Raw genomic sequence first — 22,600 nt, 5'->3', positions numbered from 1 at the left:
AGTTCCTTTTTAATCCATGTTGCTAATTGGTACTTCCTCAAAAGAACTGTATTGGTGAAATACAATTTCCCTTTCACAAAATCATGTGGAATCTACCTGATGGCATTAAGATTCCAGTGTCCTCCTATAACTGCTTTGGTTTCTGAAGCAGTGTATTTTCAAATGCAAAAAACTCTGGACAATATCCAGGCTTGGGCTGATAAGTGGCACGTAAGATTCATGCAAAACAAATGTCCAACAATGATCATCTCCAATAAGAGACAATGAAATAATTGCCCCTTGACATTTAGTGATGTCACCATCACTGAATACCCCACTAACAACATGCTGGGGTTACCATTGACCAGAAACTCAACTGGCCTCACCATTTAACCACCAGTGGATGCAAGAGCAAGTCAGAAGCTAGGATTACTCAACAAATAACTCACTTCCTGACTCCCCAGTATCTGTCCACAAGCTACAAAGTGCAAGTCAGGATTGTGATGGAATACTTCCCATTTGCTTGGATGGTGCAGCTCCAGCAACACTCAAGAAACGACACCATCCAGGACAAAGCATCCCCGCTTGACTGGCACCACATCCACAAACATCCACTCCCTCCACCACTGAAGCTCAATACCAGCACAGTGTACTATCTACATGACACTACATTCCACATGCTGTAAGTTGGCCACCAGTGCCCTTCGAGAAGGAAGTCCAGGATTTTGGTGACAGTGAAAGAATGGTGATTATATTTCCAAGTCGAGATGGTGTGTGGCTTTGAGGAAACCTTAAATTAGTGGTGTTCCATGTATCTACTTCTAAGTGGAAGTGATCATGGGTTTGAAAGGTGCTGCCTAAGGATCTTTGGTAAATTTCTCTAGCGACCTTGATGCCAAGAGCTGTCATTCTTACCTCACCTCTGGAATTTAGCTTTTATTCATGTTTAAACCAAGACGGTAATGAGGTCAGGAGCTGAGTGGCCCTGGCTGAACACAAACTGGGCTTCCCTCAGCAGGTTACTGCTAAGCAGGTGCTGCTTGATTACAATGTTTGTGTCACTTTCCATCACTTTGCTGATGATTGAGTGTACACTATTGGGGTCAGGTTGAATTTTTCCTACTTTTTCAGTACAGGATATACCTGGGCAATTTCCCACATTTTCAGGTGGATTCCAGTTGTAAACATACTGAAAGATCTTGGCTAAGGGAGCAGCAAATTCTGGAGCATAAATCTCAGCACTATTGCTGGAATGTTGTCAGGGGCCCATAGTCTTTGTAGTATCTAGTGCCATCGATCATTTCTTGATGTCATATGGAGTGAATTGAATTTGCTGAAGACTGGTGTCTGTGATGCTGGGGTTCACTGAAGGAGGCCAAGCGGGATCATTCATTTGGCACTTCTGACTGAAGATTCCTGCAAATGCTTCAGCTTTATCTTTGCACTGATGGGTTGGGCTCTTCCATCATTGAGGATGGGAATGTTTGTGAAACTGCCTCCTTCAGTAAGGTGTTTAATTGTTCAGTATTGTAGAGATTGCAATGAGGTCAGGTAGGTGGACATCATAAAATATGAGTTCTCTAATTAGGGCTGTTAATCTGATCAAATCAAGGAGTCCTGGCTGACAGATAAGAACAGGAGTGTCAGACATCCTGTTCACTCTGAGAGCTGGTTCTGAGTGTCAAGGACTCTCCACATGTAAATAAATAGTGACTTAGTGATAGGATACCAGCCTCTGTGGTGTTACTTCAGTGGTGACAAGCAAAAAGCACACTCCTGAAGAAATTCACTTGCAACATTTGTCTTTGAGGTGGGGTAAGCATTTCTGGTATCATGCCATTATTTAGGAAGCTTGACTCGTTCGATCGTGCTGTTGAAGATTGGGTCCAGTATGTAGAAAGAATGCATTTTTTTCGGGCAAATGACATTGGCGCAGATGAAAGGCAATGAGTAATTTTCCTGACAGCTTGTGGACCCACAGCTTTTTTGGTTATTAGAAACCTAACTTTCCCTGAGGCACCAGATACAAAAACCTTTCAAGAGTCGATGGATTTACTTAAAGAACATTATGACTGCAAGCCTCCTCTAATACTGAGATGCTTTCAGTTTCACTTGGCAATTCAAGAACCAGAGGAATCTGTCTCAGAATTTTTGACTAGATTAAGACAACTGGAAGAGGCATTTGAGTTTGGTTTAATCCTTAATGGGATGCTGAGAAACCAGTTAGTATGTGGGATTAATGATATAACCATACAAAAGTGCCGATTGGCTGATGTCCAGCTGGACTTCAAACAGAGATTACAATTGGCTTTATCATTGGAAAATGAAGCAATTGAAGCATCATAGTTGCAGGATATTCCAATGGAAGTGGATACCGTTGTCAGTCCAATTGAGCTTGGGGAACAGTACTTGCGTGAAAGCAATTGCATAGCCTCACTCAGGACATGTCCTGAACAGAGGGACTCTAGGTCAGCCCACAGCAAAACCCCAAAACAAAGTCAAGCCTCAGCTAAATGGTTAATTTTTTTTGGCAATCTGGACAGGGGAGCCATTGAAATTGCTGCTAGTATGCAGCCTCAAGACAGCAAAAGAGTCCCACTAGACATAAATAGAATAAGAGAATTCCTGGCTGGTATGCAGAAGAGAGCACAACCTGGAAAGTGTACCTACATCAGATTTGGAACAGTTATATTGCTTAGCAACATTCAACGTCCTGTTAAATGGTCACCCAGTTCTAATGGAGGGTGATACTACTGGCATGGCTGTTTCAATGATCACAAAACCAGTCTTTAATAATTTCACTCTGGACTTTAACCCTTAAGTTGCACAAGACCTCAGCTGTATTACCTTTACAGAGAAAGGGCATTACTTGATTCCAGCCTGTTATGGGAAGCAGCTTGCTCACTTACCACTGATTGTAGTAAAGAGCTCAGGCCTAAGTTTGATTGGGTGAAATTGGTTAGAAAGATTCACCTAGATTGGCTCAACATTTTTTGATTAGAAAATGGCTGCCTGAGTGAAGTCCTAATTAAATACTTTGAGGTTTTTTTAGTAAAGTCTAGGGACTATCAAAGGAGTCAAGATCACCCGGCACGCTGATCAGGAAGAAATTCCATGATTCTGTAAGGCCTGCCTGTGCTTTTTACGTTATGGACAAAAGTAGAGTAGAAATCAGAAAGCTGGAAAGCAAAGGAATCATCAAACCAGTCCAGTTTGTGGAGTGAATCGAGTTGTGCTAATTGTGAAGCCTGATGTGTCAGTTTGCTTTTGTGTGTATTTTAAACAAGCCGCTTTTTGCAGCTGAATGAATACCCAGTCCCTTGCTGAGGATTTATATGCAAAGCTGGCGAGGGGCGCTGTCCTTCATGCAGCTGCAGATGAGCCATACGTACTTGCAATTGCGGTTAGATGAGGCTTTCCAGAAATATGCTACAATCAATATGCAGAAAGGTTTGTACAAATATATGAGACTGCCATTTGGGGTATTGTTAGCCTATGCAATTTTTCAGCTGATAATGGAGAACATTTTACAAGGTCAACCCCAGGTCGTCATTGATCTAGATGATGCATTAATAAAAGATTAATAAGCATGTAATCCATAGACATTTCTCCCAGATGGGTGCATGCCTTAGAAGGAAAAATTGTGTTCCAAGCAACCAAGTGACCCACTTGGAACACAATTTTTCCTTCTAAGGGTTTCAGGATTGACATGACTGGGTTACACCCACTTAAAGATAAGTGATGCGATCAAAGATGCCCCAGCTCCCATGACTGTACCAGAGCTTAGATCCTTCCTTGGGCCGGTGAATTATTACAGAAAATTCATACATTACCTGGTTTCCTTCCTGGCACCTTTACATCAACTCTTAAAAAAGGGCTGTTCTTGGAAATACAGCCAAGCTGTAGCCTTCGGGAAATTGACAAAACAGCTATCATCCTCTCAGAAGTTGGCACACTAGATCCCAAGTGAGATCTGGGACTGATATTTGATGACTCTCCAAAAGGCGTTGGGATAGAATTAGCTCATAGGTGGTCCAATGGTGAGGAATGCCTAATAGTATATGCATCCAAAGCTTTGGCTAATGCAGCGCATAAATACCTCCAAATAGAATAGGAAGGTTTGTTGGTCATATTTGGAGTTGGGAAGTTCCATCAATACCTTTACAAACATAAATTATGTAATAATAAACAGACCACAAACCCCCACTAGATCTAATTGAAGAGAACAAGGCAGTGTCACCTATAGCTGCAGGCCAAATTCAATGGTGGGCTTTAATACAATTCAGAACACCACCCAGAAGGCTAAGTAGCAAACCCAGGGTTTTCTCTGGTTGCTCTCGTTTCCTCCCACAGTCCAAAGATGGATTGACCAAGCTAGATTTTCCATAGAGTCCAGGAATGTGCAGGCAGGGTGGATTAGCCATGCGAAATACAGCATAGGGTAGGGGTATGGGTCTGGGTGGGATTCTCTTTGTAGGGTCGGTATGGATTTGATGGGCCGAATGGCATGCTTCCACACTTTTATAGAAACACAGAAAATGTGATTATCTCAATTTTTGGATTTGTAGTTTAGCGATAATCCCTCTAGGCCGGTTTCTACATTATCTGAGCAGCTTAATCTAAAATGTGTATTTGTGTAAATGCATCGCGTGACTTAAAAAAAAAGTTGTTGGTGGAGAACGAAAGTAAAAGTAAACACATTGAAACTGTTTCCTTCGGTGATTGCCGACAGTTTCCAATCAACCTGCTATCGCACACATCTGGAACAGGTGGGACGTGAACCTAGACCTCCTCGTCTAAAGGTAGGGACACGACAACTTCAGCCCATGTTTTGGGGGGTGATTTGTAAACATGTCCACGTTGAGCTGTGAGTCTCTAGGCCCGATGGAGCCGCGCCTGGTTCTCGGGGGGGGTTTGTTTTGAGGTGGCACCGGAAGTGGCTGTTCTGTCAAGTTGCGGCGATTGCAGTCGAACGGGAGAGCGGTTTGTCTTCGGGTTTTTTTACCCCGTGGGTGGGCAGGGCCCCGAGGTAGGTCTTCAGGTGTGTGTGTGTGAGTGTGTGTGTGAGAGAGAGCCCGCCCATCTCCGCCGAATTACTGGAGTTTCCCCTCCCCTCCCCTCCCCCCCCCCCCTCCCCTCCCCCCCCCCCCCCCTCCCCTCCCCCCCCCCCCCCGTGTCAGACGGGCCCCGGAGCCGGGTACGAGCAGAGCTTCGGCTCCTCCCACAACCTGAACAGCGGCGACCTGTTGCCGAAAAGTTGAGTTCAGATCCCCGGTGGTACCCGCTGGGACATCGGTGTACTCAGTGGTTGGTGCCAGAGTCCGGGCTTGCCCTGTCGCCAATGGGTTGAGAGGTGGCCAGTGTTTTTACGGAAATCCATCCGGTTTCCCCGGGACGATTTGTCCTGGATTCCTCACAGTGCAAGTGGGGTGTTGTTGCTGCCCTTGTCTTTTTGGCTCAATGGCCACAAGGTGAAGGGCGAAGCAGAAAGATCATCAGGTGGCAAGTTAGGACAACCCAGGATTGGTGCCACCAACCCAACACAGTATCCCATCATCCACCCAGACTAAGAGTGCAACTTTCCAGCGTAAATCTCTAAATCCCAGATTTGAGCCGCACTCACAGCAGAAACCTTGCAGTACCAGTGTGGGTGGGTATAGTCACCCAGATGTGTATGGACATTGTACATGTGGCAAGCAGGGGGACACTTGCAAATTATAACTCCCATCTAGTAGCAGAAATGAGTAAAACTTGCACGTAGAGCCTATTAGTTTGACTTGACTTGTATATCTCAAAGTGAAGCTCCAATATGCCTATAATGTTCAACTTTTTTTAAACCTCTGGGCAGTGAGTGTATTAACACAAGTTATCAAAGGAGGCTGCAGAATTTGAGAGGTTAATAAAGCCCAAGGTGGCTCTGCTGAATTTGAATTGAGTACTTAACCCAGTGATAGAGATGTATAGTATTGAAACAGACCCTTCAGTCCAACTCGTCCATGCCAACCAGAAAGCCTAAAATAATCAAGTCCCATTTGCTAGCATTGGGCTCAAATCCATCTATACCCTTCCTATTCACATACGCATCCAGATGCCTTTTAATTATACCAGCCTCCATCACTTCATTGCATACATGCACCATCTTCTGTATGAAAAAGTTGACCCTTAGGTCCCTTTTAGATCTTTTCCCCCCTCACCTTAAACCTATGCTGTCTAGTTTTGGACTCCCCTACCCTGGGGAAAAGACCTTGACTATACATCCTATCCATGCCCTTCATGATTTTATAAAACTCTGAGGTCTCTCAGCATCCGATGCTCCAGGGAATATAGACCCCACCTATTCAATCTCTCCCTGTAGCTCAAACACTCCACCCCTGGCAGCATTCTTGAAATCTTTTCTGAACCCTTTTCAAGTTTCGCAGCCTCCTTCCTATAGCAGGGAGAACAGAATTGTGTGTAGTATTCCAAAAGTGGCCCAACTAATGTCCTGTACGGCTGTAACATGACCTCCCAACTCTTATACTCAATGCACTGACCAAAAAAGACAAGTATAGCAAATGTCCCCTTCACTAGCCTGTCTACCTGCGATTCTACTTTTAAGGAATTAAGAACCTGCACTCCAAGGTCTCTTTGTTTGGCAACAGTCCCCAGGACCTTATCATTAAGTACACAAGTCCTGCCCTGATTTGCCCTATCAAAAGTGTAGCACTTCACATTTATCTAGATTAAGCTGCATCTGCCACTCCTGAGCTCATCTGCCCAGTTGATCAAGGTCCTCTGAGGTAATGTTCTTTGCTGTCCAGTATACCACTAATTTTGGTGTCATCTACAAACTTATAATCGTAGCTAGGTTATTGCATCTAGTTCTGTGCAATTCACTTTTAAAAGAAAATGTGAAGGCATTAAAGCGTGCTCAGAACAAAAATGAGAATGGTTCCATGGATGAGGGACTTCAGTTGCGAAGACAGGAGAAATTAGCAATGTCTTCAAACTCCAGGTATTTGCAAAGAGTAGATAGAGGGAAACTATTCCTACACTTGTGAAAGGATTGAGAACAAGAGAGCAAACATTAAACAGCAAAGCAAGCAAAAGAGATCTGAGAAAACCTTTTTGTGGAGTGAGCAGTTAAAATCTGGAATGCACTTCTTGAGGATATGTGGAGTTGGGTTCAATTGAAACATTCTAAAGCAGGTTTCAAGCTAAGTTTATTTTCAGGGGGCTCTCTTCAGATTTCTCAAGGACTACTTGTTGGTTTTCAGGGGCTCTCGTTTCAGTTTCATTAACTCCTTCATTAAGTGATGTGTGACATACCCAAGTACTAACGATACCTTCTGTATTTGAATGGATGGGATATTGCGGATTTGGATTTGCATAGCAGCAGAAATAGAATTCATCAATATCCCCTTTAACCATATCATTTTAAATTAGCACAAGACTGTAGGTTTAAGTTAGTAACAGTCACTTTCCTTTGTTAAAAAAGACACTTTTATACTCAAAAAGCCAGCACCCTAAATATACTTTCAGTGGATTGTTGCTAAATCATTATATATTTGTCTTGAATACAGCCACTGGACCTCTCAATATTTGAAATATGAATAACACACAAATACTTGTCTTTGATATTTGTCAATACCAAATTGTACAGTCAACACAATGTTCATTGCAATAATATCCATCACTTTTCCCAGCCTATCTTGAACTGCTACAGCTTTAGATTTGACTCGACATTAATTTAATTTAAGAGGAATGCAACATCTCAGATTTCCTGTTTGCAGTTAACTATTAACTTGTTCAAAACTTCTTAAATGCTCTCCTCTATTTGAAGCCTCTGACCCTCCCCTTTCAAGCCCTTCCTTCCACTTGATAGATATTCACAACAACCCTCACTTTCCAGCCTCAGTATCTATGCCCCAACATTCCCCCCTCTGAATTTCTAGCCCCTTACGAACACCACCGCCCCCCCCCCCCCCCGCCTCTACCAGGTTTCTTGCCCTTCACTGCTTCTCCAGTTTCTAGACTTTTACTTCTTCCTCCTGCATTTACTATTCCGACTTACTAGCTATGATCTCCTTGTCCCCAAGCTTTTGGTGTAAACTGGGTTGGGGGAGGGGGAGAGAAAAGGGACCAGAATGTTGGAGGGTGGAGGGGAGAACTGAGGGGCTGGAAACAGAAAATTGGAGCAAGTGTAGACCATTCATTCCTTTGAGCTCACTCCACCTTCCAAAATGATCATGGCTGATCATCCAGGTGGTAAAAACAATGACTGCAGATGCTGGAAACCAGATTCTGGATTAGTGGTGCTGGAAGAGCACAGCAGTTCAGGCAGCATCAGGCTTTTGCCCGAAACATTGATTTCGAAGCTACTTGGATGGCTGATCATCCAACTCAGTATCCTGTTCCTATTTCTCCCCATACTCATACCCCATCCCTTAAGACCTATATCTAACTCCTTCTTAAAAACATAATGGTTTGGCTTCAACCTCTTTTTTTTGTGACAGCAAATTCCACACAGTCACCAGTCTGGGTGAAGAGATTTCTTCTCTTCCCAGCCCTAAATGATTTACTCCATATCCTTAAACTGTGACCCATGGTTGTGGAGTCTCCCATTGCTGGGAATATCCTTCCTGCATATATCTTTGTAGTCTGGTCCTGTTTGGATTTTGTAGGTTTCTATGAGGTCTGTCCTAATTCTCCTGAACTCCAGCAAACATAATCGTAACTGTTTTAACCTCACCACGTTCCTGCCATCCCAGAGATCAGTCCATTAAATGTTTGCTGCATTTCCCCTATAAAAAGAACACCCTTTCTCAGATAAGGAGATCCAAATGTACACAAGGCCCTGTTGCGTTTCAGCAAGACATCCCCTGTTTCTATTCTTGAATTGTCTCTCTGTAAAGGCCAATATACCATTTGACTTCTTCACCACCTGTTGCTCCTGCATGCTTATACTCAGTGACCGTGTACAAGGTCACCCAGGTCTCATAGCAACTCCCTCTTTCTCAATCTGTCACCATTTAGATAACCTGCCTTCCTGGTTTTGCTACCAAAGTAGATAACCCTTTTGCTGAGCTTTATGTCATCTGCAAACTTGGAGAGATTATACTTCGTTCCCTTCTCTAAATCATTAATACGTTTTGTGAATAAACTGGGGTCCAAGAACTGATTCCTGTGGCCTCCCAGTAGATACTGTCTGCCACCCAGTAAAAGACCTATTAATTCCTACTCTTTTTTTTTTCCCCATCGCCAACCAGTTCTCTATCCATGTCAATACACAACCCACAGCCCCATGCGCTTTAGTTTTACATGTGGGTCTCTTATGTGGGACCTTATGAAAAGCCTTCTGAAAGTCCAAGTCAACCATTGGCTCCCCTTATCAATTTAACTATTAATTCTTTGAACATTTTCAATAGATCTGTGAAGCATTATTTCCCTTCTGTAAATCCGTACTGACTGTCTATTTGTGAAGTCGGAGTGGAATGAAAGGCTGGGGACTGGGGCAGAGATGGAAAAAGGGGCTGGAAAATAGGGGTGAAGTAAGGGGCTGGAAAATGAATTTATCAACTAGTAAAAGAACAACAGTAATAGACGATTCTAAGCCCGAAATGTAGATGCAAAAAAAGTCACCAGCAAATACAAAATACTGCAAAACAGAACTGTGTTAATTGAACTTCAAGGTCCCATAACTGGGACTTGTGCTGGGGACTCTGAATTCAGATACTCCTTCTTCAAGCAATGAAAATATATGTTATGGTATACTCACAAGTGATACGGAACATGTGCGTGCAGCAAAGCCAGAGCAGTCCTGCTGCACCAAGTGGCAGATTACACAACAAGGAAGTCATGGGATGATATTTAAGTCGCTTATTGTATTTAATTGCATCATCTGAAAGAGAATAGCATTGGGAACATGTCAGGCCAAGGTCTAGGGCGTGATGAGACTGAGGGCAGGGCAGAAGAGACTGCAGAATGGAGAGGGAGGAACCATGCACTTTATAATGCATTACTTAGATTTCAGGGAAAGTGAAAGCATACCTAAGCATGTAGAGAGCTAAGAGTCACCTATGAATATAGTCTGAAAAATGGAAACTGAAAATGTCAAGAATAAAATGTTAAATTAAGTGATTAAATAAAACAGTAGGTATAGTGCAAACTTGTTCTAATACAACACAAAGTGGCATCTTGTTTAGAGTGGTCAAATTGTGGTTGTTGAGGGAATAAAAAATTATCGTTGCTGCAGGGGAAAATGCCATTTTTAATTTGGGACTAAAACAGTGCTTGCCAAAGTTCTCCCCACCCCCTCACCTACACATCCACTCATCCACCTCCCATTCTGTCACATCTACTGGATCTCCAAACTCAGGGTCATTAGACTTTCAAGTAGTGTGATTTTTAATTTTGTCCACTCCAGTCCAACACTGGCATCTCTACATCAAAGCTCAAAATAGGCTCAGAATGGGGATAAAGTTAAGGAAGCATGTAGCTGAGATCAAAACAACATACCCCTACATCTGGACATCTGCCAGGCTTATCTGTGAGTGCTTGGTGCTGGCATTCAGGTCTTTCCCCAGGCAAGGAGGGGTGGGTTGTGTGTGTATGAAGGTTTAGATCTCCAAGAAAGATCTTTGGCATGGGGTCCCAGTGTGACACCATTCTCTTTGGCTTTTGCTCTGGTAGTTCCAATTTGTTATATCTGTCAGGTAACCAATTCAGATCTATAAAATCCAAATAAAGTCATTAATCTTAAATTGCATTCTCTGATTTATACTGCTAAAACATTGATTCCACAATGTTTCTATGTCTTGCCAGGTTGGATGAGGTGAGTGAATGGTGGAAAATGATTACTAACCTGGTTTGCTCTAGCAAAAAAAAAGTTAAATTCAACAAGATTCTTAACTACAGTGAAAACGTAATACTGACAGAAAGGTATTTTAGCCTGAAAATTGCTTTTTTCTTTGTGAATTGCAACTTTGTCCAGTAACTTTCAAGTGATTCAGTGTCTACTGAGTTGAGTCTTGCCTTCCCTCGCTCATGATACATGCCTGCAACACAGCTTAGCTATGTTGCAGAAGCAGTAAAGCTCTGAGGAGGAGCAGCTCTAGCATATCCCTTCTCCACAGACGATTATAATCCCACAGGATAAAGGGAATAGACTAAGATCTATGTTTGACTTCCTTTTCCTCATTTGTAGATATTTGTAATTAACCTGTTCAGACATATCATGGCACACCTCTGGATCGAGTGGGACTCCAACTTGGGCCTCATTTATTGGCTGCCCTTTGCTAGGTTATCCACAGATAGGGGTTTAATTTCCAAATACAGCCTCATCTAACTCAGTGTGACAACCTTGCCACCTCTCTTGATCATGCTTTGCTGAGTTATTTTTTGCTACAAGTGGCTCACTCATCCAAGTCCACTGGACCTTTAAATTTAATCATGTTGTCATGCATATGCAGTAACTTAAAGGCACTGACATGTACTCTTAGGATCATGGAATTTTATTGTATGGCAGTGGCCCTTTGGCCCATTGAATCTGTACTATATCTTCACTAGTTCCACTTTCCAACACTTGGTACATAACCTTGACTGGCATTTCAAGTGCATTTCCAAGTATGTTTTAAAGGTTACCTGCCTCGGCTACCCTCTAGTATATTTCAGACACTCACTACCCTCTGGGTGAGAAAAAGTATTTCCTCAAATCCTTTCTAAACCTGCCATCCACTTTAAAAGTGTGACCCCTTGTTATTGATCCTTCAACTAAAGGGAACTATAGTAGTCTCCCCTGTACCCATGGGAGATGTGTTCCTAAACCTATTGTGGAAGCCAGAACCCGCGGATAGGTGTGAATCCATTCAATTAAATAGGAAATGTATCTTCCCAGCAGTTCCTGGTCCCTGGTTCTGGAACATTCCCTATAATATGTTCAGGCTGCGGAAACTGGACCTGTGGATGTAGGGGGTCGCCCTGTACTACTTTCTATCTGCCCTGTCCGTGCCCCTCATAATCTTGTATATCTCTCAGGTTCTCCTTCAACTTCTCTAGTCCAAAAAAAAATCAATTCAAGTAGTGGGCGGCACGGTGGCACTGCTGCCTCACAGCGCCAGAGACCCGGGTTCAATTCCCGCCTCAGGTGACTGTGTGGAGTTTGCACCTTCTCCCCGTGTCTGCGTGGGTTTCCTCTGGGTGCTCCGGTTTCCTCCCACAGTCCAAAAATGTGCAGGTTAGGTGAATTGGCCATGCTAAATCTGTAGTGTTAGGTGAAGGGGTAAATATAGGGGAATGGGTCTGGGTGGGTTGCGCTTTGGTTGTGTAAAACCAAATTTGTTGCTAAAGGGCATGAAATAAACATTATGTAAAGCTGAAATATAACAGGCATCATCAGCAATAAATAGTTGGTACAAAAATAAAATAGTGCAGATGCTGAAAATCTGAAATAAAAACAGACGCTGTTAGCAATGCTCAGCAGATCCTTCTGATGAAAGATCATCGACCTGGAAAGTTAACTGTTTCACTTTGCAGGTTAGCTATTTTAAAATTCTTTCTGCCTTTATTATAAAAGTATTCATGCTGGAGAAGCGTTTAACAGATTTTTTTAAGGTTCTATCAACCTGGAACGTTGTAAACTTGAAATTGTTCATATGCGCTGCTATACGTTGCTGTAAAGTCTTTGTTTAGGTATTGTCAGTAATAGTTATTATCAAAATAATTTTGCAGTTTCATGAACTCCTTTATTTGGTAAAGCAGTCACAAACGCAAGATAATATATACATATGGATATTTGGACACAGTAATAGAATTAGAACAATTCATCAATTTCCCCAGTAATCATCAGCACTTCATTAACCATATGTCACAAACAGGGATCGTTATTCTCCAGACACTATGGTCACTAAATTGAGATGAGATTGGCTTAAGTTAGTATCAAAAGTTTGATGTTAAACTGAGGTCCCATCTACCTGGTACAGTAGATATAAAATATTCCTTGCCATATATTCAAATAAGAGCTAATATTTGTCCCTCAGCTGACATCACTTATTATCATATTGCTATTTGCAATGCGGATGTTGGCTTCTGCATCTCCTGCGTTACAATAGTGCCCACATTTGAAAAGTACTTCATTGGCTGTGAAGTGCTTTGGGATGCCTGGTAAAAATTGCGAGGTAAAAACAAGGACTGCAGATGCTGGAAACTAGAGTCTAGATTAGAGTGGTGCTGGAAAAGCACAGCAGGTCAGGCAGCATCCGAGGAGCAGGTCTAGACTCTGGTAAAAATTGCTACATAAATGCATGGGCTTTTGATGCCATTTGCTCTCTATCCTAATTACTTCCTACAGCTTCCTTCATAACATTAACAAACTCCACCTCTAACTGACCTAACCTGTTCTTAAAATGATCATCTGTGCCCTTGTAACATCCACATGCAAGTATCCTGCTGCTGTTTTGGCTCACCCTTTGCCTTTCCCTCTATACATTTTAGGCCTTGTTACCTTGCTTGCTGTAACTTCTGTTTTCACTGATCTTGCAGTGGCACCTGGCCTTTCAAATGCCATTCTCATGTTGTAATCCTTCATTGCTTTATTCTCATCTAACTCTGCAACCAACTTACTCCTTATACTTTTCCTTAAATTTTCTGCTCTAGTGTCTCTAGCTTCTTGTGCATCTCCTTGCTTTCAACCACTATTGATGGTCTTGTCTTCAACTGCTTAGTCCTACACTTAGGGCATTTTGCCTAAAGCTCTCCATTTCTCTCTTCCCAAAGCACACATCATCTTGCTTTTGATTATTCCCTGCCAATCTCCCTTCCTCTGGTTTGATGTTTAACGTTTTACTTGCACTTCAGTGAAGTGATTTGGGATTTGGTTTATGTTAAAGGCTCCCTAGAAATGCAAGTTATTTCTGCAAGTGTAGTAACTAACCTACAAATATCTGGAATTATTCAAATCAAAATCAGTGACACTTTTATTAACTATCTACTTTATTTGATAGTTAATAACACAACTATCACATCATAAAGTTCAACATTGTGGAGTATGAAGAATTGACATCCATTGGCTAGATCAAAATCATTATAGACCTAGAGCTACAGTCAACATTTAACATTGTCATACATCTAGCGAGATAAAGCTTTTGGTCTTTGATATAGGCTCAGAGATACAATCTTGTATGCAGATCAGCTCACTGTTTAGCATTGGTTAGTTCTTGGATGTTTAGCTTTGTTTCTGGTGACATCTGTGGTGAGTGAGTTGTTGAGTATGGCTTTTGTTTGGTTATCTTATGATCGTAGGCCTAACCAATGTTACATGTGCATTGTCAGGATACAAGTTGTTAAATATTAGCAACAGTTGTGATGCACTTCGCAATTTACTTTTGTCAAAATTAAACACAGGGTTATTAACCTTTATTCGTAACACTTTTCTCATTTCAAAGATTTAGCTAGACCCCAAGCTTTTTACAGCTTTCCAAAATATGTTCCAAAGAAGGGTCACTGGATCTGCGCTGCTTTCTCTCCCCATTATTTACCAGACTTGCTGAGTTTTCCACTGTTTTTGTTTCCAAAACCTTCTCTCTTCTAAACCTTCTATTTCAGGTGAGTCAAGTATCAACTTTTTATACCTTCAATTTGAGAAATCTGTTCTTTCAGGGAGCATCATTATTAACATCCATCCAAAAAGATTCATTCTCTCACATCCATTTTAAGATTCCCTTCAATTTGTATTAACATGTCCAGGCCTACTACAGTCATTTTTTAATTAAAGACAAGGACTGAACTTCTGATAAGATGCTTCATATCTTTCCGCTCTATTAGAATCCAAATCAAAATAAGGAGACAGTTCTGATATTAAGACATTGCAAATTTCTTATCTAATCAGATGTGACCTGTTCATATTGGTAACCATGACAAAGCCAGCGTAGCTAGCATCAGGCCTCTAATTAAGAACATCTGGTGTTCACACTGAGCCTATTGTTTGTCTCAACTCTCCCAGGCTCATTCTAATGTTAAACATTTTGCTTTTCCTTGCATGCAGCAGGATAGTTTAGAAGGCCACAGTCCTTTACAGCAGTCTGCAAAGGGAGAATCCTGAATGCCACACTGAAGTCAGAAAAGGATCCTTCTTGACGTTAAAGGGCAACAAACTTGCAGGAAAGTGTTGACAAGTAACTTAAAGATAGAGTTGTACAGCATGGAAACAGATCCTTCGGTCCAACCCGTGCATGTCGACCAGATATCCCAACTAATCTAGTCCCATTTGCCAGCACGTTGCCCATATCCCTCTAAACCCTTCCTATTCATATACCCATTCAGATGCCTCTTAAATGTTGTAATTGTACCAGCCTTCACCACTTCTTCTGGCAGCTCATTCCGTGCGCACACCACCCTCTGCATGAAAAAGTTGCCCATTAGGTCCCTTTGGTGTAAAAAAACACCAGCAACAGTTCTCCTTCAAGATCCTCCACTCCACGCTTGCAGCAATGCGCCGGCACCTAACCTCTCTACAGTCAGCCCTGCCTCAGCTGAGGGCCACACTCTCTCAGAATTGCAAAGGACCCACTCTGTACTACATCCTCAGGAGAATTCATATTCTCAACAAACAGTATTTCAACTCCATCTCAAACATCAAAAACTGTAAGTACAACAAACTTTTAACCACCCACCTCCATAACCAGCACTCCTCAAACATTCCAGAAGCTTCCCCTGGCCTCGGAAACGCCATTAGCCATGCGGCTGATGCAGCTACCACCCCCACGCTGAGTGATGATGTCACTTCTGCCCCCATCATGGCCACTCCCACAGCCACTTCCGGCCCTCACATCATCGCTGATGCCACACGCTCAGTGACTTCCGCCACCCCTACTGCCATGATCATCACCACTTCCACCCCCACCAGTGCCACTCACCTGCATTCTGCTGACATGCCCCCCACAGACCCCACTGTCACTATCCCCACCCCCCCCAGAATCCCGAGGGGAACATTACCCCTGCTCATGCCTCCACCCCCATTCCCCCCACCATCACACCCACTCCAGGTACTGGCTCCGACCCCACTCCCAGCTCCACACCCACACCAGATCCCAGCTCCCGGCCCTGCCGAGTTTTCACCATCCCTCCAGACCTCCCCCTCACTGAGGATGAACGATCAGTCCTCAGCAAAGGACTCACCTTCATCCCCCTCTGTTCACGCATCAATGAATTTAATACACGCCGTGACATCGAACAATTCTTCCGTCACCTCCGCCTCCAAGCTTACTTTCACAATCAGGACTCCCGCCCACCTTCCGAGGACCCCTTTGCCCACCTCTAACACACTGCATCCACCTGGACACCCCGCGCTGGCCAATTACCTGCCCTCGACCTCTTCATTTCCAACTGCCGCCGGGACATTAACCACCTCAACCTGTCGACCCCCCTCCCCCACTCCAACCTCTCACCCTCACAACGCGCAGCCCTCCAATCCCTCTGCTCCAATCCCAACCTCACCATTAAGCCAGCGGATAAAGGGGGCGCAGTGGTAGTCTGGCGCACTGACCTCTACACTGCTGAAGCCAAACGCCAACTCGAGGACACCTCTTCCTACTGCCCCCTCGACCATGACCCCACCCCCCATCACCAAACCATAATCTCCCAGACCATACAGAACCTCATCACCTCAGGAGATCTTCCACCCACAGCTTCCAACCTCATAGTCCGGGAACCCCGCACTGCCCGGTTCTACCTCCTTCCCAAGATCCACAAGCCTGACCATCCTGGCCGACCCATTGTCTCAGCATGCTCCTGCCCCACTGAACTCATCTCTACCTACCTCGACACTGTCCTATCCCCCCTAGTCCAGAAACTCCCCACATACTTTCGAGACACCACCCACGCCCTCCACCTCCTCCAAGACTTCCGTTTCCCCGGCCCCCAATGCCTCATCTTCACCATGGATATCCAATCCCTCTACACCTCCATCCGTCATGACCAGGGCCTCCAAGCCCTCCGTTTTTTCCTCTCCAGACGTCCGCAACAGTACCCTTCCACTGACACTCTCATTCGTTTGGCCGAACTGGTCCTCACCCTTAACAATTTCACCTTTGAATCCTCCCACTTCCTCCAAACCAAAGGCGTAGCCATGGGCACACGTATGGGCCCCAGCTATGCCTGTCTCTTTGTTGGCTATGTAGAACAGTTGATCTTCCGTAATTACACCGGCACCACTCCCCACCTCTTCCTCCGCTACATTGATGACTGCATTGGCGCCACCTCGTGCTCCCGCGAGGAGGTTGAGCAATTCATCAACTTCACCAACACATTCCACCCTGACCTTAAATTTACCTGGACCATCTCTGACACCTCGCTCCCCTTCCTGGACCTCTCCATCTCCATTAGTGACGACCGACTTGACACTGACATTTTTTACAAACCCACCGACTCCCACAGCTACCTGGATTACACCTCTTCCCACCCTATCTCTTGCAAAAATGCCATCCCGTATTCCCAATTTCTCCGCCTCCGCCGTATCTGCTCCCAGGAGGACCAGTTCCACAATAGAACACACCAGATGGCCTCCTTCTTTAGAGACCGCAATTTCCCTTCCCACGTGGTTAACGATGCCCTCCAACACATCTCGTCCACATCCCGCACCTCTGCCCTCAAACCCCACCCCTCCAATCGTAACAAGGACAGAACGCCCCTGGTGCTCACCTTCCACCCTACAAACCTTCGCATAAACCAAATCATCCGCCAACATTTCCGCCACCTCCAAAAAGACCCCACCACCAGGGATATATTTCCCTCCCCACCCCTTTCCGCCTTCCGCAAAGACCGTTCCCTCCGCGACTACCTGGTCAGGTCCACACCCCCTACGACCCACCCTCTCATTCTGGCACTTTCCCCTGCCACCGCAGGAACTGTAAAACCTGTGCCCACACCTCCTCCCTCACCTCTATCCAAGGCCCTAAAGGAGCCTTCCACATCCATCAAAGTTTTACTTGCACATCCACTAATATCATTTATTGTATCCGTTGCTCCCGATGTGGTCTCCTCTACATTGGGGAGACTGGGCACCTCCTAGCAGAGCGCTTTAGGGAACATCTCCGAGACACCCGCACCAATCAACCAAACCGCCCCGTGGCCCAACATTTCAACTCCCCCTCCCACTCTGCCGAGGACATGGAGGTCCTGGGCCTCCTTCACCGCCGCTCCCTCACCACCAGATGCCTGGAGGAAGAACGCCTCATCTTCCGCCTCGGAACACTTCAACCCCAGGGCATCAATGTGGACTTCAACAGCTTCCTCATTTCCCCTTCCCCCACCTCATCCTAGTTTCAAACTTCCAGCTCAGCACACTCTCCTTGACTTGTCCGAACTTGTCGAACCTGCTTATCTTCTTTTCCACCTATCCACTCCACCCTCTCCTCCTTGACCTATCACCTTCATCTCCTCCCCCACTCACCCATTGTACTCTATGCTACTCTCTCTCCACCCCCACCCTCCTCTAGCTTATCTCTCCACGCTTCAGGCTCACTGCCTTTATTCCTGATGAAGGGCTTTTGCCCGAAACGTCGATTTCGCTGCCTGAACTGCTGTGCTCTTCCAGCACCACTAATCCAGCATTAGGTCCCTTTGTCGTATTTTTCCCATCTCACCTTAAACCTGTGCCCTCTGGTTTTGGATTCCCCTAGCTTGGGATAAAGACCTTGAATATTTACTCTATCCATGCACCTCATGATTTTATAAACCTCTGTATAAGGTCACCCCTCAGCTTCTGATTCTTCAGGGAAAATGGTCCCAGCCTATTCAGCCTCTCCCTATAACTAAAACCCTCCAATGCCAGAAACATCATTGTAAATGTTTTCTGCATCCTTACAAGTTTAACAAGATAGGATTCTGGGTAGTCTAACATGGAGGACGGGAAACGTTTCTGGCTGTAACAGGTTGCTCTTTTTTTTGAGGGAAGTATTTTAGGTGTTGCAGGTGATTTCCTTGAATTCCAGGAGCAGCAATTACTGTTTTATATGCTGTTGCATTGTTTTGGAACTTTGAAAAAAAAAGTCAAAATGATAGCACTTTTAAAAGGGAGAAAGACGGACAAAGGCAGCAAGCATATGGTCTGTAAGGGGGAGAGAGAGAAAGAAACCCACACTGCTAACTGGCACAGCAGTGAATCTGCACAGTTACTGCCTTTGCTGTTTGAATTCATGTATTGCTGGCGATCGGAGTGTATCTAGGGAAACTTAACAAACAGCGAAATTCACAACTGATCTTGGAGGAACCTGTTTGGGATATGTCACAGCATAGAAACAGGTAAGTAAATAGTTTTAAGTATAGGCTTGCTGTAAATCTACAATAATGAGTAGTGTGGGTTCTTCCTTAATTATATGTTTTTATTGGGATCTGTCTCTTGATTAAATTTAAAAAATATAAGCCATAAGTTATCCTGGAGCAGTGTTTTGTAGAGGAATAAAACTGTGCTATTTTCTGGGTCTGTAGATTGGAAGGAGCAAATTGGCATTTAGTAGAGTTATATGCTCTTCTTGTTGGATGTGGGAGTTTCAGGAGAGTTTAGGGGTTACTGAGGATTACATCTGCAATAAACGTCGTTGGTTGTGAATCCTGTCAGATCGAATGGATCAGTTAGAGCAACAGTTAGAGGTATTGAGGAATTTACAAGAACTGGGGAGGGGGGTGTGGTGATGGATGGCTGTTATAGGAAGGGAGAAAAGCTGCAGATACAGTCAGGTAGATGGGTTAACTCCAAGAAAGGTAGGAGAGATGGGCGGGTGGTGCAGGAATCTTCTGTGGCTATCCCCATTTCAAACGAGTATGTTGTTTTGGAAAATGTAGGAGCTGATGGACTTTCAGGGGAATGTAGCACGAACAGCCAAGTTTCTGATATCAAGAGTGGCTCTAATGTAATGCATTGGGTTCCAAGCGATCAATTGTGTTAGGGAACTGTCTAGTCACGGGCATAGACAGACGTTTCTGTGGCCAGCAGCGAAAAATCAGAATGGTGTGTTACCTCCCTGGTGCCAGCATCAAGGATGTCTCAGAGGGTACAGAATGCTCTCAAAGGGAAGAGGGACCAGCAGAAGGTCATTGCACACATTGGTACCAACGACATAGGCAGTGAAAAGATTGAGATTCTGAAGGGAGAATATAGAAAGTTAGGCAGGAATTTAAAAAGGAGGTCTTCGAGAGTCGTAATATCTGGATTACTCGCAGTGCTATGAGCTAGTGAGAATAGGAATAGGAGGATAGAGCAGATGAATGCGTGGCTGAGGAGCTGGTGTATGGGAGAAGGATTCACATTTTTGGATCATTGGAATCTCTTCGGGGTAGAAGTGACCTGTAAAAGAAGGATGGATTAGACCTGAATTGGAAGGGGACTAATATACTGGCAGGGAGATTTGCTAGAGCTGTTGGGAGGATTTAAACTAGTAAGGTTAGGTGGGGGTGGTAGGACCCAGGGAGACACTGAGGAAAGAGATCAATCTGAGACTGGTACGGTTGAGAAAAGGAGCGGGTCAAACAGTCAGGGCAGGCAGGGACAAAGCAGAGAACAAGTTATAAATTAAACTGCATTTATTTCAGTGCAAGGGGCCTAACAGGGAAAGCAGACGAACTCAGGGCATGGTTAGGGACATGGGACTGGGATATCATAGCAATTACAGAAAAGTGGCTCAGGGATTGACAGGACTGGCAGCTTAATGTTCCAGGATATAAATGCTATAGGAAGGATAGAAAGGGAGGCAAGAGAGGAGGGGGAGTGGCACTTTTGATAAGGGATGGCATTATTGCTGTACTTGGGGAGGATATTCCCAGAAATATATCCAGGAAAGTTATTTAGATAGAACTGAGAAATAAGAAAGGGATGATCATCTTATTGGGATTTATAGACCTCATAATAGTCAGTAGGAAATTGAGAAGCAGATTTGTAAGGAGGTTTCAGTTATCTGTCAGAATAATAAGGTAGTTATGGTAGGGGATTTTAACTTTCCAACCATAGACTGGGACTGCCATAGTGTTAAGGGTTTAGATGGAGAGGAATTTGTCGAGTGTACAAGATGATTTCCTGATTCAGTATGTGGATGTACCTACTAGAGAAGGTGCAAATCTTGATCTACTGTTGGGGAAATAAGGCAGGGCAGGTGACTGAGGTGTCAGTGGGGGAGAACTTTGGGGCCAGTGACCATAATTCTATTCATTTTAAAATAGTGATGGAAAAGGATACACCGGATCTAAAAGTTGAAGTTCTAAATTGGAGAAAGGCCAATCTTAGACGGTTTTAGGCAAGAACTTTCTAAAGCTGATTGGGTGCAGATGTTCGCAGGTAAAGGAATGGCTGGAAAATGGGAAATCTTCAAAAATGAAATAACGAAAGTAAATTCCGGTTTGGGTGAAAGGAACGGCTGATGGGTGTAGGGAATGCTGGATGAATTGAGAAATTGAGGTTTTGGTTAAGAAAAAGAAGGCAGCATATGTCAGGTATAGACTGGAGAGATCGAGTGAATCCTTAAGAGTATAAAGGCTGCAGGAGTATACTTAAGAGGGAAATCAGGAGGGCAAAAAGGGGACATGAGATAGCTTTGGCAAGTAGGGTTAAGGAGAATCCAAACAGTTTTTACAAATACATTGAGGACAAAAGGATAATTAGGGAATGAATAGGGCCCCTCAAAGATCATGAGGGCGGCCTTTGTGTGGAGCCGTAGAAAATGGGGGAGATACTAAATGAGTGTTTTACATCAGTGTTTACTGTGGAGAAGGACTTGGAAGATATAGAATGTGGGGAAATAAATGGTGACATCTTGAAAAATGTCCATTTTACAGAGGAGGAAGTGCTGGTTGTCTTGAGCTGGATAAAGTTGTCTTGAGCTTTGGAGAGGGTGCAGAGAAGATTTACCAGGATGTTGCCTGGAATGGAGAATAGGTCGTACGAGGATAGGTTGAGAGTTCTCGGCCTTTTCTCGTTGGAACGGCGAAGGATGAGGGGTGACTTGATAGAGGTTTATAAGATGATCAGAGGAATAGATAGAGTAGACAGTCAGAAACTTTTTCCCCGGGTACAACAGAGTGTTACAAGGGGACATAAATTTAAGGTGAAGGGTGGAAGGTATAGGGGAGATGTCAGGGGTGGGTTCTTTACCCAGAGAGTGGTGGGGGCATGGAATGCGCTGCCCGTGGGAGTGGTAGAGTCAGAATCATTGGCGACCTTTAAGCGGCATTTGGATAGGTACATGGATGGGTGCTTAATCTAGGATAGAAGTTCGGCACAACATCGTGGGCCGAAGGGCCTGTTCTGTGCTGTATTGTTCTATGTTCTATGTTCTAAATCCCCAGGACCTGATCAGATGGAGTTTAATTCAGATAAATGCGAGGTGCTGAATTTTGGGAAAGCAAATCTTAGCAGAAGTTATACATTTAATGGTAAGGTCCTAGGGAGTGTTGCTGAACAAAGAGACCTTGGAGTGCAGGTTCATAGCTCCTTGAAAGTGGAGACGCAGGTGGATAGGATAGTGAAGAAGGCATTTGGTATGCTTTCTTTTATTGGTCAGAGTCTTGAGTACAGGAGTTAGGAGGTCATGTTGCGACTGTACAGGACATTGGTTAGGCCACTGTTGGAACATTGCGTGCAATTCTGGTCTCCTTCCTA

General features: G+C 44.1%; 1 protein-coding gene across 2 annotated transcripts in view; it reads left to right on the top strand.

Moving 5' to 3' along the window:
• The first annotated feature begins 4,671 nt into the window (after positions 1-4,671).
• Positions 4,672-22,600, top strand: part of stx17 (syntaxin 17) — a 110,045-nt gene continuing 92,116 nt past the window's right edge. The window contains exon 1 of one of the 2 annotated variants that reach the window (XM_072575557.1): positions 4,672-4,781. The gene's annotated coding sequence lies outside the window, so the exon portion shown is untranslated. Of the gene's footprint in view, positions 4,782-4,880; positions 5,009-22,600 lie in introns of those variants that run through there. The other variant, XM_072575556.1, reaches the window with a different exon arrangement.

Source organism: Chiloscyllium punctatum, chromosome 8 (assembly GCF_047496795.1).
Source record: "Chiloscyllium punctatum isolate Juve2018m chromosome 8, sChiPun1.3, whole genome shotgun sequence".
In the NCBI taxonomy this organism is placed as follows: Eukaryota; Metazoa; Chordata; class Chondrichthyes; order Orectolobiformes; family Hemiscylliidae; genus Chiloscyllium; species Chiloscyllium punctatum.
The sequence above is the reverse complement of the archived record's forward strand: the minus strand, read 5'-3'. Positions and strand labels throughout refer to the sequence as shown.